Here is a 13415-nt window from a genome sequence, read left to right on the forward strand (position 1 = left end):
AGTACCGTGCCTACATTGTACCTTAGACTGCAGGTCCATTGGGCGCCAGCTAAAGTGCCTGTGTAGGCTACGTGCAGGCTGCAGTGCGTCTCGTGTGAATTATAATACATACAAAAGTCTCTACAACAACACAATGATCAAATTAAGATAGTACATCTCAAATAAAATAAAATACAATTTTATTGGTCACATACACATGGTTAGCAGATGTTAATACGAGTGTAGCGAAATGCTTGTGCTTCTGGTTCCGACCATGAAGTAATATCCAACAAGTAATCTAACAATTTCACAACTACCTTTTACACACAAGTGTAAAGGAATGAATGAATAAGAATATGTACATATAAATATATGGATGAGGCAAGGTGCAGTAGATGGTATAGAGTACAGTATATACATATGAGATGAGTGGCATTGTGGCATTGTTTAAAGTGATTAGTAATACATTTATTACATCCAATTTTTAATTATTAAAGTGGCTAGAGATTTGAGTCAGTTATGTTGGCAGCAGCCACTCAATGTTAGTGATTGCTGTTTAACAGTCTGATGGCCTTGAGATAGAATCTCATCTAGAAACATCTTTAGGTTGATTCATTGAAGTTTAACTGTTAAACTTGTTACAGGCGAAGGGGCTACAGTATTTTCTCTTCATTTAGATGCTGAAAAGGTACTTTTACATTCAATATGTATAATAAATAGATGATTGGTCTACAATTCCTGTAATGAACAATGTAACTTCCTACTGAGCTGGCAATGCTACAGTACATCAATGTCTTCACTATATATAGGGAGACTGTCATTCTCTGTGTTTTTCCATAATTGCAAAAGGTGATGAAATGTTCACCATCCCCATATGTTTTTTATGTAATTAAATATGCATGTTAATTACCAAGTGCCATCTTCTATTACTTCTGTGACTGACAGTCTGTGTTGGCTAGAGAGGAAGAGGGGATGTGTGAAAAGAGATTAAATCTCTTTTCACACAAGCGAAATGCTTGTGTTTCTAACAATTTTACAACAATACACACAAATCTAAAGTAAAGGAATTACATTTTTGGCCTTCTTGTGACATCCGGTGCTGTAGGTGTCCTGGAAGGCAGGTAGTTTTCCCCGCTGTTGCGCCTTCTTCACCACACTGACTGTGTGGGTGGACCATTTCACTTTGTCAGTGATGTGTTCGGCGAGGAACTTCTCCACTGAGGTCCCATCGATGTGGATAGGGGGGCTCCCTCTTTTGTTTCCTGAAGTCCACGATCAACTCCTTTGTTTTGTTGGCGTTGGGTGAGAGGTTATTTTACTGGCACCACACTCTGTAGGCTATCTTGTCATTGTTGGTAATCAGGCCTACTACTGTTGTGTCATCTGCAAATTTGATGATTGAGTTGGGAGGTGTGCATTGCCATGCAGTCATGGGTGAACAGGGAGTACAGGAGGGGGCTGAGCACGCATCCTTGTGGGGCCCCAGTGTTGAGTATCAGGCAAGTGGAGGTGTTATTCCCTACCTTACCACCTGGGGGCGGCCCGCCAGGAAGTCCAGGACCCAGTTGCACAGGGCAGAGTTCATACCCAGGCCCTCAAGCTTAATGATGAGCTTGCAGGGTACTATGGTGTTGAATGCTGAGCTATCGTCAATGAACAGCATTCTGACATACTGTAGGTATTCCTCTTGTCCAGATGGGATAGGGCAGTGTGCAGTGCGATGGCGATTGCATCGTCTGTGTATCTATCGGGGCAGTAAGCAAATTTAAGTGGGTTTAGGGTGTCAGGTAAGGTAGAGGTGATATGATCCTTGACTAGTCTCTCAAAGCACTTCATGATGACAGAAGTGAGTGCTACGAGGCGATAGTCATTTAGTTCAGTTACCTTTGCTTTCTTTGGTACAGCAACAATTGTGGACATCTTGAAGCATGTGGGGACAGTAGACTGGGATATGGAGAGATTGAATATGTCCTTAAACACTCCAGCCAGCTGGTCTGCGCATGCTCTGACGCGGCTGGGGATGCCGTATGGGCCGGCAGCCTTGCGAGGGTTAACACGCTTAAATGTCTTACTCACATCGGCCACAGAGAAGGAGAGCCCACAGTCCTTGGAGGCAGGCTGTGTCAGTGGCACTGTGTTATCCTCAAAGTGGGCAAAGAAGATGTTTAGCTTGTCCGGAAGCAAGATGTGTCCACAACGTGGCTGGTTTTCCCTTTGGGGTCTGTGATTGTTTGTAGACCCTGCCACATACGTCTCGTGTCTGAGCTGTTGAATTGTGACTCCACTTTGTCTCTATACTGACGTTTTGCCTGTTTGATTGCCTTACGGAGGGAATAAATACACTGTTTGTATTCGGCCATTTTCCAGTCACCTTGCCATGGTTAAATGCGATGGTTTGCACTTTAAGTTTTGCGCGAATGCTGCCATCTATCCACGGTTTCTGGTTAGGGTAAGTTTTAATAGTCACAGTGGGTACAACATCTCCTATACATTTCCTGATAAACTCAGTCACCCTATCAGTATATTCTTCTATATTATTCTCGGAGGCTACCCGGATCCCAGTCTGCGTGATCAAAACAATCTTGAAGCGTGGATTCTGATTGGTCAGACCAGTATTGAATATTCCTTCGCACGGGTACTTCCTGTTTGAGTTTCTGCCTATACGAAGGGAGGAGCAAGATGGAGTCGTGATCTGATTTGCCAAAATTTGATTTTCTGGATTTTTGTTTTAGATTCCGTCTCTCACAGTTGAAGTGTACCTATGATAACAATTATAGACCTCTACAAGCTTTGTAAGCTGGAAAACCTGCAAAATCGGCAGTGTATCAATAACTTGTTCTCCCCACTGTACGTATATTATTTACATTTACATTTTACATTTAAGTCATTTAGCAGACGCTCTTATCCAGAGCGACTTACAAATTGATGCATTCACCTTATGATATCCAGTGGAACAACCACTTTACAATAGTGCATCTAAATCTTTTAAGGGGGGGGGGGGGGGGGTTAGAAGGATTACTATATCCTATCCTAGGTATTCCTTAAAGAGGTGGGGTTTCAGGTGTCTCCGGAAGGTGGTGATTGACTCCGCTGTCCTGGCGTTGTGAGGGAGCTTGTTCCACCATTGGGGTGCCAGAGCAGCGAACAGTTTTGACTGGGCTGAGCGGGAACTGTGCTTCCTCAGAGGTAGGGGGGCCAGCAGGCCAGAGGTGGATGAACGCAGTGCCCTTGTTTGGGTGTAGGGCCTGATCAGAGCCTGAAGGTATGGAGGTGCCGTTCCCTTCACAGCTCCGTAGGCAATCACCATGGTCTTGTAGCGGATGCGAGCTTCAACTGGAAGCCAGTGGAGAGAGCGGAGGAGCGGGGTGACGTGAGAGAGCTTGGGAAGGTTGAATACCAGACGGGCTGCGGCATTCTGGATAAGTTGTAGGGGTTTAATGGCACAGGCAGGGAGCCCAGCCAACAGCGAGTTGCAGTAATCTAGACGGGAGATGACAAGTGCCTGGATTAGGACCTGCGCCGCTTCCTGTGTGAGGCAGGGTCGTACTCTGCGAATGTTGTAGAGCATGAACCTACAGGATCTGGTCACCGCCTTGATGTTAGTGGAGAACGACAGGGTGTTGTCCAGGATCACGCCAAGGTTCTTAGCACTCTGGGAGGAGGACACAAGGGAGTTGTCAACCGTGATGGCGAGATCATGGAACGGGCAGTCCTTCCCCGGGAGGAAGAGCAGCTCCGTCTTGCCGAGGTTTATTATTATCAGCATGTATTGTTACTTTGCTTTCATGCCAATTTATGAGTGCCTTTTAATCATGTGTACTGTGTTTACAACGATTACCTTTCTCCTAACTTCTGACATTCTCATGTGTGAAATTGAATTGCGTGTCCTATTTGTTTGCTTGCATCATGTGCTGTGATCCCTCAGATTGGCATGGACTACATTGACTTGAGAAAGATGTTGCCAATTCCCTATCACCATCTCCGTCCCCAAACGAATTGTTAAACACGCCCCAGAATGAGAGTTAAAGGAACTTACCTTCAACGCGATTGGGACACAGGACCTCTCAACCAAAGGACATCCACCTCGCGCTGCTCCTCTCCGCTGTATGACTTCTGACACGGGGACACGCCCAATGCAACTGCCAGAGGTTACCCAACACTACAACCCAGCAAGCCTTGCGCAGAGCAAGAGACCGCCCAGCAAGCAGCCACCAACGGTCGAGCTAGGCTACCGAGAGCTCAACTCCTACAATGCTCTCTATAGCACTAATAAAGGAAAGTGCTTATTTCAGCGTGTGAGTGTGACTCCAATTGTATGTTTTCTGTCCCCCGCGACTACAGGCACGGGGACACTCCCGATGCAACAGCGAGAAGCTACATACAACACTACCATCATGGGGGACACTCCCGACGCAACAGCGAGAAGCTACATACAACGCTACCATGTAGCCGGGCCGATACGGAGTGAGGGACAGCCGGCAACCTGCCATTGACAACCGACCCAGCCATTGACTACCGGACCGGCAATAGACTAACGACCCCTACTCGTGTAGAGCCGAAAGAACATTGACCACCGCTCTGTGAGTGAATCAACTGCTGTGTTAATTTGCCCCGGTGCTCATAGTTAGCCATAAATCTTAGCTCTTTTATACATTTCTAATTGGGCCGTAGCGATACTGTGTATTGTCATTGTTGTAATTTCGAATAAAGATATTTTGGTTGTACTTTGGTCTGTCTCTGTGGTTGTTTGCCGTGGGATTTTAGAACACTCTGCTTTTGACGTGTGCTTTTGTGTGCGTGTGCTTCCGAGCATGCATGTTCTGGCATATGCGTGTGTGCAGTGTCCTTGCCCACGGTCACTTAACACCTTCCCAGCACTGTGCTAACGGTGTGTACCTAGTGAGGGAGCTGACCACATTAGGCATGGGTCAGTGTACCTGACGCCTCCAATGTATCATGAAAGCCCTGTGGGGAAAGTGAGGGAACAGAACAGAGGAACCTAACCACCATTTAGCCAGCCTGACTATAGCTCCAGGGTGGCTGTGCCCTTTCAGCAGGGTGGAGGTGTCTTGTGAAGCACGATTGTGGCAGTCCTAGACTGTTGTCACTGCAGATGACCAGGACTTACAACAGCAGGCACGCGTGACCCACCCCTTACTGAGAATCAAAACACTCTGTTCAGAAGGGAACAGGGCTTTGGTAAAAACACTGGTTGGAATAAAATACACCTATAAAAGAGTTTGCACTGCCAACCAGTATTTTCGCCAGGTTGGACTGGAGATGTGGTTTTCAGGAAGCTCTCAAACCTCAGCTTCAGCTGTGACACTTTGCACTAAGCCCTGCTAAGATATATTATGGCAATAACACATCAAATGGATCCATCTCACACACTATAGCTTTTAAAGGGTTCAATATACCATACAACTTTTTCATAAGCACAACATCGATGCTTCACAAATCATCTATAACCTTGTCATACTGTTTAATGGGTGTTGTGGTGCAGCAGGACTGTACCTCATCTGCCACGCCTCCCCTTAACACCTAACCTAGCCAGCACAAGGAATGCTATCTCGGGTAACAAGCTCCAGCTGGACACTGTTCCCTTAACAAGGGTGTGGCAGCCCTTTAATTGACTGCTTAAGGACCAAGGTGTGCAGCTCTCACTCTACTGGAGAGAGCACTCTGGAGAGCACACACGTCACGTGAGAGGTATAGCTAAAAGCCAATTTATGCTTGATCTGAACATGTGTTCAGAGGCGCCATATGGAGGGTGTGACGCAATTTTGGAGCCTCCGGAGGCATGCAGAGGCCAAACTGAGATCCTTACCACATCGCTGTGCGCCTCCCAAATGTTGTAACAATGCGGAGAACGCCATATAATTCCAAATTAACATGATTGGTTGACAGTAGGTGGGGGCAGGAGGTTGTGTATAAACGCAAACTCACTTCCTCTACAACTTCCTTCACAAACGCTCTGCTCAACTGCTCCGCAAAGCGCAAGAAGTATGAATGCCCTGACTTCTGCAGAGGACGTATCACAGTAAAGGCTGCACGGCCAATGATGAGGTCGGATTGACCATGCAGTGCCTTTAAGACCTGTGTGATTTGCAACGTTTAAGCTTTAGGCTTGTTCTATGAACTTCATGCTTTTGATTTCTAAGTTTAATCTGAACCTTGTAGTGCTCTGGAAGAGACAGGATTTCGTTTGCCTTTTCTAAATAAAAGCCTCTTTGTTTGCGTCGCGCTTCTGTCTCCTGTGCCTATGCCCGACCCTCGTGTTTGTGAGTCTCAGCTTTCCATAGTGGTTTCAAGCCCAAACCATTCAGACTCTGCAGACGTTATCGTGAGAAGACTGCTTTTCGGGATGACCCCTGGTCTGACAAAAACCGCTGTAGCTCATCCACCATCCACAGCAGATGTAGAAGGCTGACATCGGCGGATGTGGTAGACTGAGACACAGCCCATATAAAACAAACTGAAGTCTCTAGCTTGAACAGACGGATTTTGCTGGTGATTGTTTTTATTATGCTAATTAGATTTTCAGACAGACATTGATTCTAAGGTGTTAAGGCTTTGGGAGTTTGTCACCAGGTGAAAACAGAGATCTTATTGCTCCCTTATGTTCTAAGTGGTACACTTTGTGTTCTCCTCTCCCAAATGTCACATCAAACATAAGATATCTGTACTCCTTTCTTTATGCCAGCTCAAACATGCTTTATTTCCTTATACACTGACATTGAAGTTTGAATTGCTATACATAATGAGTTCTCCTTATCTGTTGTCAAACAGTAGCCCAATGTTATCTTTATTCTTTAAAGACCTCTCCCCTCTCCTCCTTCAGGTCCAATAGTTCTCTTGTTAGGCTTTCTCACTCACAGCAGCTGGTGTCCCGACCTTGTTGAAATGTGAATAAGCTCGCCAAGGAGGTTGGTAAACTACAGGGGACAGGAGGCTGTGTTTCTCCGCCTCAAAGCGTGCTGCTTTGACCCCACTACTGTTCTGCCCTGCTGCTTTATTGATTCCGATTCCCCACTTTCATGTTTATTGTAAGACATTGCGATACAAACACACATTCGAGCATAACTACATGAAATGTGGCTGCTCATTAGGGCATGTATCACAGCCTGTGAGTGTAGGTATCTGTTTCTGGATGTGGGTTTGTTTTGCCCTGACTCGAGCCATTTAACATCTGCCCATATGCTGCAGTCAGGAGATTACGGTTTCATTGAATGCAGATGTGATAACCCAACAGCTATCCATGTTACGTTGCTGTAGATCGTCATTTCCGGTCACAACTTGCAGACTTATTTACGTGCTGCTGTGCGTTTTCTTGCCAACCTTACTTTGCTACCTGACCACTTTACGGTTTTTACTTTTTAATTACCGTTTATATTTTTTGTTATTCCCTCACTCAACTTTTTTTCATTCAACTTTTTCACTCCGGACGTTTTATCTGGACGTGGTTCGTCAGGACTTCCAACAGCCGAAGCTAAGTAGTAACATTAACGTGATGCCTTCTAATTGCAGTCGCTGTACTCATAATATACAGGAGAACGGTCGCCTTACGGCGAAGATAGCTGTGCAGCAAGCCCAGCTTCAGACGCAATCGTTAGGCAAGGGTCATTTCAGTGTAGGAAATGATGAAACAGCATATGTGCCACCAGTAAGTACAGATAGTAACATTAGTATAAATTCCCTCGCACGGTCCCCGCAGCCGGACAACTTTCTCATGGCTTCTGGAGGGAAATGCTTTAGGAATGCTCAACCGGTGTCGCTCATTCAGCCGACAGAAACTTTCAACCTGTTCTCCCCATTAAGCAGCGAGTCGGAGTCAGAGGCCGAGCCTTCTTTGGTCTCTACTCCTCCCGTTACGGGGTCTGAGATGCCGAAGCTTCCCACCGTTAGCTCTGACAAATTGAAAACCCTAGTCATTGGCGACTCCATTACTTGCAGTATTAGACTTAAAACGAATCATCCAGCAATCATACACTGTTTACCAGGGGGCAGGGCTACCAACGTTAAGGCTAATCTGAAGATGGTGCTGGCTAAAGCTAAAACTGGCGAGTCTAGAGAGTATAGAGATATTGTCGACACCAATGATGTTAGGATGAAACAGTCAGAGGTCACCAAGCGCAACATAGCTTCAGCGTGTAAATCAGCTAGAAAGATGTGTCGGCATCGAGTAATTGTCTCTGGCCCCCTCCCAGTTAGGGGGAGTGATGAGCTCTACAGCAGAGTCTCACAACTCAATCGCTGGTTGAAAACTGTTTTCTGCCCCTCCCAAAAGATAGAATTTGTAGATAATTGGCCCTCTTTCTGGGACTCACCCACAAACAGGACCAAGCCTGGCCTGTTGAGGAGTGACGGACTCCATCCTAGCTGGAGGGGTGCTCTCATCTTATCTACGAACATAGACAGGGCTCTAACTCCCCTAGCTCAGCAATGAAATACGGTGCAGGCCAGGCAGCAGGCTGTTAGCCAGCCTGCCAGCTTAGTGGAGTCTGCCACTAGCACAGTCAGTGTAGTCAGCTCAGCTATCCCCATTGAGACCGTGTCTGTGCCTCGACCTAGGTTGGGCAAAACTAAACATGGCGGTGTTCGCCTTAGCAATCTCAATAGAATAAAGACCTCCTCCATTCCTGCCATTATTGAAAGAGATCTTGATACCTCACATCTCAAAATAGGGCTACTGAATGTTAGATCCCTCACTTCAAAGGCAGTTATAGTCAATGAACTAATCACTGATCATAATCTTGATGTGATTGGCCTGACTGAAACATGGCTTAAGACTGATGAATTTACTGTGTTAAATGAGTCCTCACATCCTGGTTACACTAGTGACCATATCCCCCGTGCATCCCGCAAGAGCGGAGGTGTTGCTAACATTTCCGATAGCAAATTTCAATTTACAAAAAAAAAAAAAAAAAACGTTTTCGTCTTTTGAGCTTCTAGTCATGAAATCTATGCAGCCTACTCAATCACTTTTATAGCTACTGTTTACAGGCCTCCTGGGCCATATACAGCGTTCCTCTGAGTTCCCTGAATTCCTATCGGATATTGTAGTAACAGCAGATAATATTCTCATTTTTGGTGACTTTAATATTCACATGGAAAAGTCCACAGACCCACTCCAAAAGGCTTTCGGAGCCATCATCAACTCAGTGGGTTTTGTCCAACATGTCTCTGGACCTACTCACTGCCACAGTCATACTCTGGACCTAGTTTTGTCCCGTGGAATAAATGTTGTGGATCTTAATGTTTTTCCTCATAATCCTGGACTATCGGACCACCATTTTATTACGTTTGCAATCGCAACAAATAATCTGCTCAGACCCCAACCAAGGAGCATCAAATGTCATGCTATAAATACAACCCAAAGATTCCTTGATGCCCTTCCAGACTCCCTCTGCCTACCCAAGGACATCAGAGGACAAAAATCAGTTAACCACCTAACTGAGGAACTCAATTTAACTTTGCGCAATACCCTAGATGCAGTTGCACCCCTAAAAACTAAAAACATTTGTCATAAGAAACTAGCTCCCTGGTATACAGAAAATACACGAGCTCTGAAGCAAGCTTCCAGAAAATTGGAACGGAAATGGCGCCACACCAAACTGGAAGTCTTCCGACTAGCTTGGAAAGACAGTACCGTGCAGTATCGAAGAGCCCTCACTGCTGCTCGATCATCCTATTTTTCCAACTTAATTGAGGAAAATAAGAACAATCCAACATTTATTTTTGATACTGCCGCAAAGCTAACTAAAAAGCAACATTCCCCAAAAGAGGATGGCTTTCACTTCAGCAGTAATAAATTCATGAACTTCTTTGAGGAAAAGATCATGATCATTAGAAAGCAAATTACGGACTCCTCTTTAAATCTGCGTATTCCTCCAATGCTCCGTTGTCCTGAGTCTGCACAATTCTGCCAGGACCTAGGATCAAGGGAGACACTAAAGTGTTTACGTACTATATCTCTTGACACAATGATGAAAATAATCATGGCCTCTAAAGCACTAAATAAACTTCAGTTAGTGCTAAATACGGCTGCTAGAATCCTGACTACAACCAAAAAATTTGATCATATTACTCCAGTGCTAGCCTCCCTACACTGGCTTCCTGTTAAGGCAAGGGCTGATTTCAAGGTTTTACTGCTAACCTACAAATCATTACATGGGCTTGCTCTTACCTATCTTTCCGATTTGGTTCTGCCGTACATACCTACACGTACGCTACGGTCACAAGACGCAGGCCTCCTAATTGTCCCTAGAATTTCTAAGCAAACAGCTGGAGGCAGGGCTTTCTCCTATAGAGCTCCGTTTTTATGGAATGGTCTGCCTACCCATGTGAGAGATGCAGACTCGGTCTCGACCTTTAAGTCTTTAATGAAGACTCATCTCTTCAGTAGGTCCTATGATTGAGTGTAGTCTGGCCCAGGAGTGTGAAGGTGAATGGAAAGGCTCTGGAGCATCGAACCGCCCTTGCTGTCTCTGCCTGGCCGGTTCCCCTCTCTCCACTGGGATTCTCTGCCTCTAACCCTATTACAGGGGCTGAGTCACTGGCTTATTGGTGTTCTTCCATGCCGTCTTTAGGAGAGGTGCGTCACTTGAGTGGGTTGAGTCACTGACGTGGTCTTCCTGTCTGGGTTGGCGCCCCCCCCCCCCCTTGGCTTGTGCCGTGGCGGAGATCTTTGTAGGCTATACTCGGCCTTGTCTCAGGATGGTAAGTTGGTGTTTGAAGATATCCCTCTAGTGGTGTGGGGGCTGTGCTTTGGCAAAGTGGGTGGGGTTATATCCTGCCTGTTTGGCCCTGTCCGGGGGTATCTTCGGATGGGGCCACAGTGTCTCCTGACCCCTCCTTTCTCAGCCTCCAGTATTTATGCTGCAGTAGTTTATGTGTCGGGGGGCTAGGGTCAGTCTGTTATATCTGGAGTATTTCTCCTGTCTTATCCGGTGTCCTGTGTGAATTTAAGTATGCTCTCTCTAATTCTCTCTTTCTGTCTTTCTCTCTCTCTGAGGACCTGAGCCCTAGGACCATGCCTCAAGACTACCTGGCATGATGACTCCTTGCTGTCCCCAGTCCACCTGGCCGTGCTGCTGCTCCAGTTTCAACTGTTCTGCCTGCGGCTATGGAACCCTGACCTGTTCACCGGACGTGCTACCTGTCCCAGACCTGCTGTTTTCAACTCTCTAGAGACAGCAGGAGTGGTAGAGATACTCTCAATGATCGGCTATGAAAGCCAACTGACATTTACTCTTGAGGTGCTGACTTGTTGCACCCTCGACAACTACTGTGATTATTATTACTGACCATGCCTGTCATTTATGAACATTTGAACATCTTGGCCATGTTCTGTTATAATCTCCACCTGGCACAGCCAGAAGAGGACTGGCCACCCCTCATAGTCTGGTTCTTCTCTAGGTTTCTTCCTAGGTTTTGACCTTTCTAGGGAGTTTTTCCTAGCCACCGTGCTTCTACACCTGCATTGATTGCTGTTTGGGGTTTTAGGCTGGGTTTCTGTACAGCACTTTGAGATATCAGCTGATGTAAGAAGGGCTATATAAATACATTTGATTTGATTTGTTAATCTGAACATTGTCTTCTTAGTCTTTGCATTTACTCTGAACAGTGCAGAAAGGTGTATTTCTGATGCACTTTCAAGATGATTGGGAAATTGTTCATGATTGCTTCCACAGGACCAGTGGAAGCAATATAGCCCCATAACATCTATAATCCACCTATAACCCACCATCATATTTTACAGTAGGGATAAGGTATTTTCTGCATATGCATTGTTCTTTCAAAGGCCAAACCCACCATTGGTGTGCATGGCCAAAGACCTCGATTTTCATGTCATCTGACCATAGCACCACCTGGAGTTTGATAAACGGCATTTTCAATTCGATTGGAAACGGTGCTTTGGTCATTATGACACAGAAATAGAGGTTCAAAAGAACAATGCATATGCAGAAAATACTTCATCCCTACTGTAAAATACGGGGTGGATCTTTAATGTTATGGGACTATTTTGCTTCCACTGGTCCTGGGGCCCTTGTTAATTTCAATGGCATCATGAACTTTACCAAGTACCAGGACATTATAGCCAAAAACCTGCTTGCCAGGAGGCTTTAACCCTTGACCGCAAGTGGATCTTCCAGCAAGACAATGACCCCAAGCGCAAATCGAAATTCACAAAGAAATGGTTCATTGACCACAAAATCCACATTTTGCAATGGCCATCTCAGTCTCCGGACTTGAACCCCATTGAAAACCTCTCAATTTAATTGAAGAGGGCAGTCCATATGCACAGATGAAGGATATCAAGGATCTGGAAAGATTATGTATGGAGGAATGGTCTAAGATCCCTCCCAATGTGTTCTCCAATCTTATAAAACATGTTAGAAAAAGGCTCAGTGTCATTATCCTTGCAAGGAGAAGGTATTGGAGTATTTAAAACAGGGGATTTTGACCCTTATCTATTCTAGATAGTTTTTTATTACTTGTTAAACAAAATCTCTTTCTCTGAGCAAATGTACTAGCATAAAGTAATATAATTTAAAAAAATCTGAGCATACTAAACAGCTCACTATTTGTATAATTTATTTTATACAGTATTTTTTGCTCATCTTTATGAAGGGATCCAATAATTCCGGACCCCACTGTACTGTATGTTGAGGAGAAAACATTTCAGGAGACAGGAACAACCTGCTTATTTAAGATATTCTTGTTCACTTCAATTGAAAAGGTTAGTTACACAAGATATCGGATTCCAAAATATATATTTTTTTCATCAACGTGATGGTGAGCAGCTAGGGATTGACGGACAGGTAACAATTACCAGTGCTGTTGTGACCCATAGGGCATAAAGTCCAATTTCGAAAATCAAATCGGCTAGTCATGGGCAAGGAAATTAAAATTGATTGCCTGGAGACTCAGAACGTCAAAGGCTGTCTTATTATTGGAGGGAAGGAGCAGTGGAATGTGAAGAATATGCAAGAGTTCTCTTAAAATCTGCCCTCTCATCTGGCAGTGACCAGGCCTGTATTTATCTACATGTTGGGTCCCTCGGTGTTTGCTGTTACTTCTATGTTCTTGGTGCCCAATTTGTTACTGTCAAACGTCTTGAGTAGTGCAGTTGGATACTAATGAGATATTCTGTAGTTCCTATGATCTGCAGTATTTTGTTTCATTCACATAGGTATTCTAATTAGAGATATAGAGAACAATTGTTCCTCAGTGGAATTCGTAAAAGCTTCTACAGTTGATGACTAGAACTATATATAACTTTCCACAGTTGTTGCTCATTAAAAGTTAGAAGTGTTGATTCTGTCGAAAAGTGTGTATAACGCTATCTTTAGATGTCTCTGTATTCGTGTAATTTGCTTAATCCACATTTTCCTGGTTCTGCCTGGCCTGTCCCTAAGTGAAATTGTAAATAA

The sequence above is a fragment of the Salmo salar genome, chromosome 01, assembly GCF_965601325.2.
Source record: "Salmo salar chromosome 01, fSalSal1, whole genome shotgun sequence".
NCBI lineage: Eukaryota > Metazoa > Chordata > Actinopteri > Salmoniformes > Salmonidae > Salmo > Salmo salar.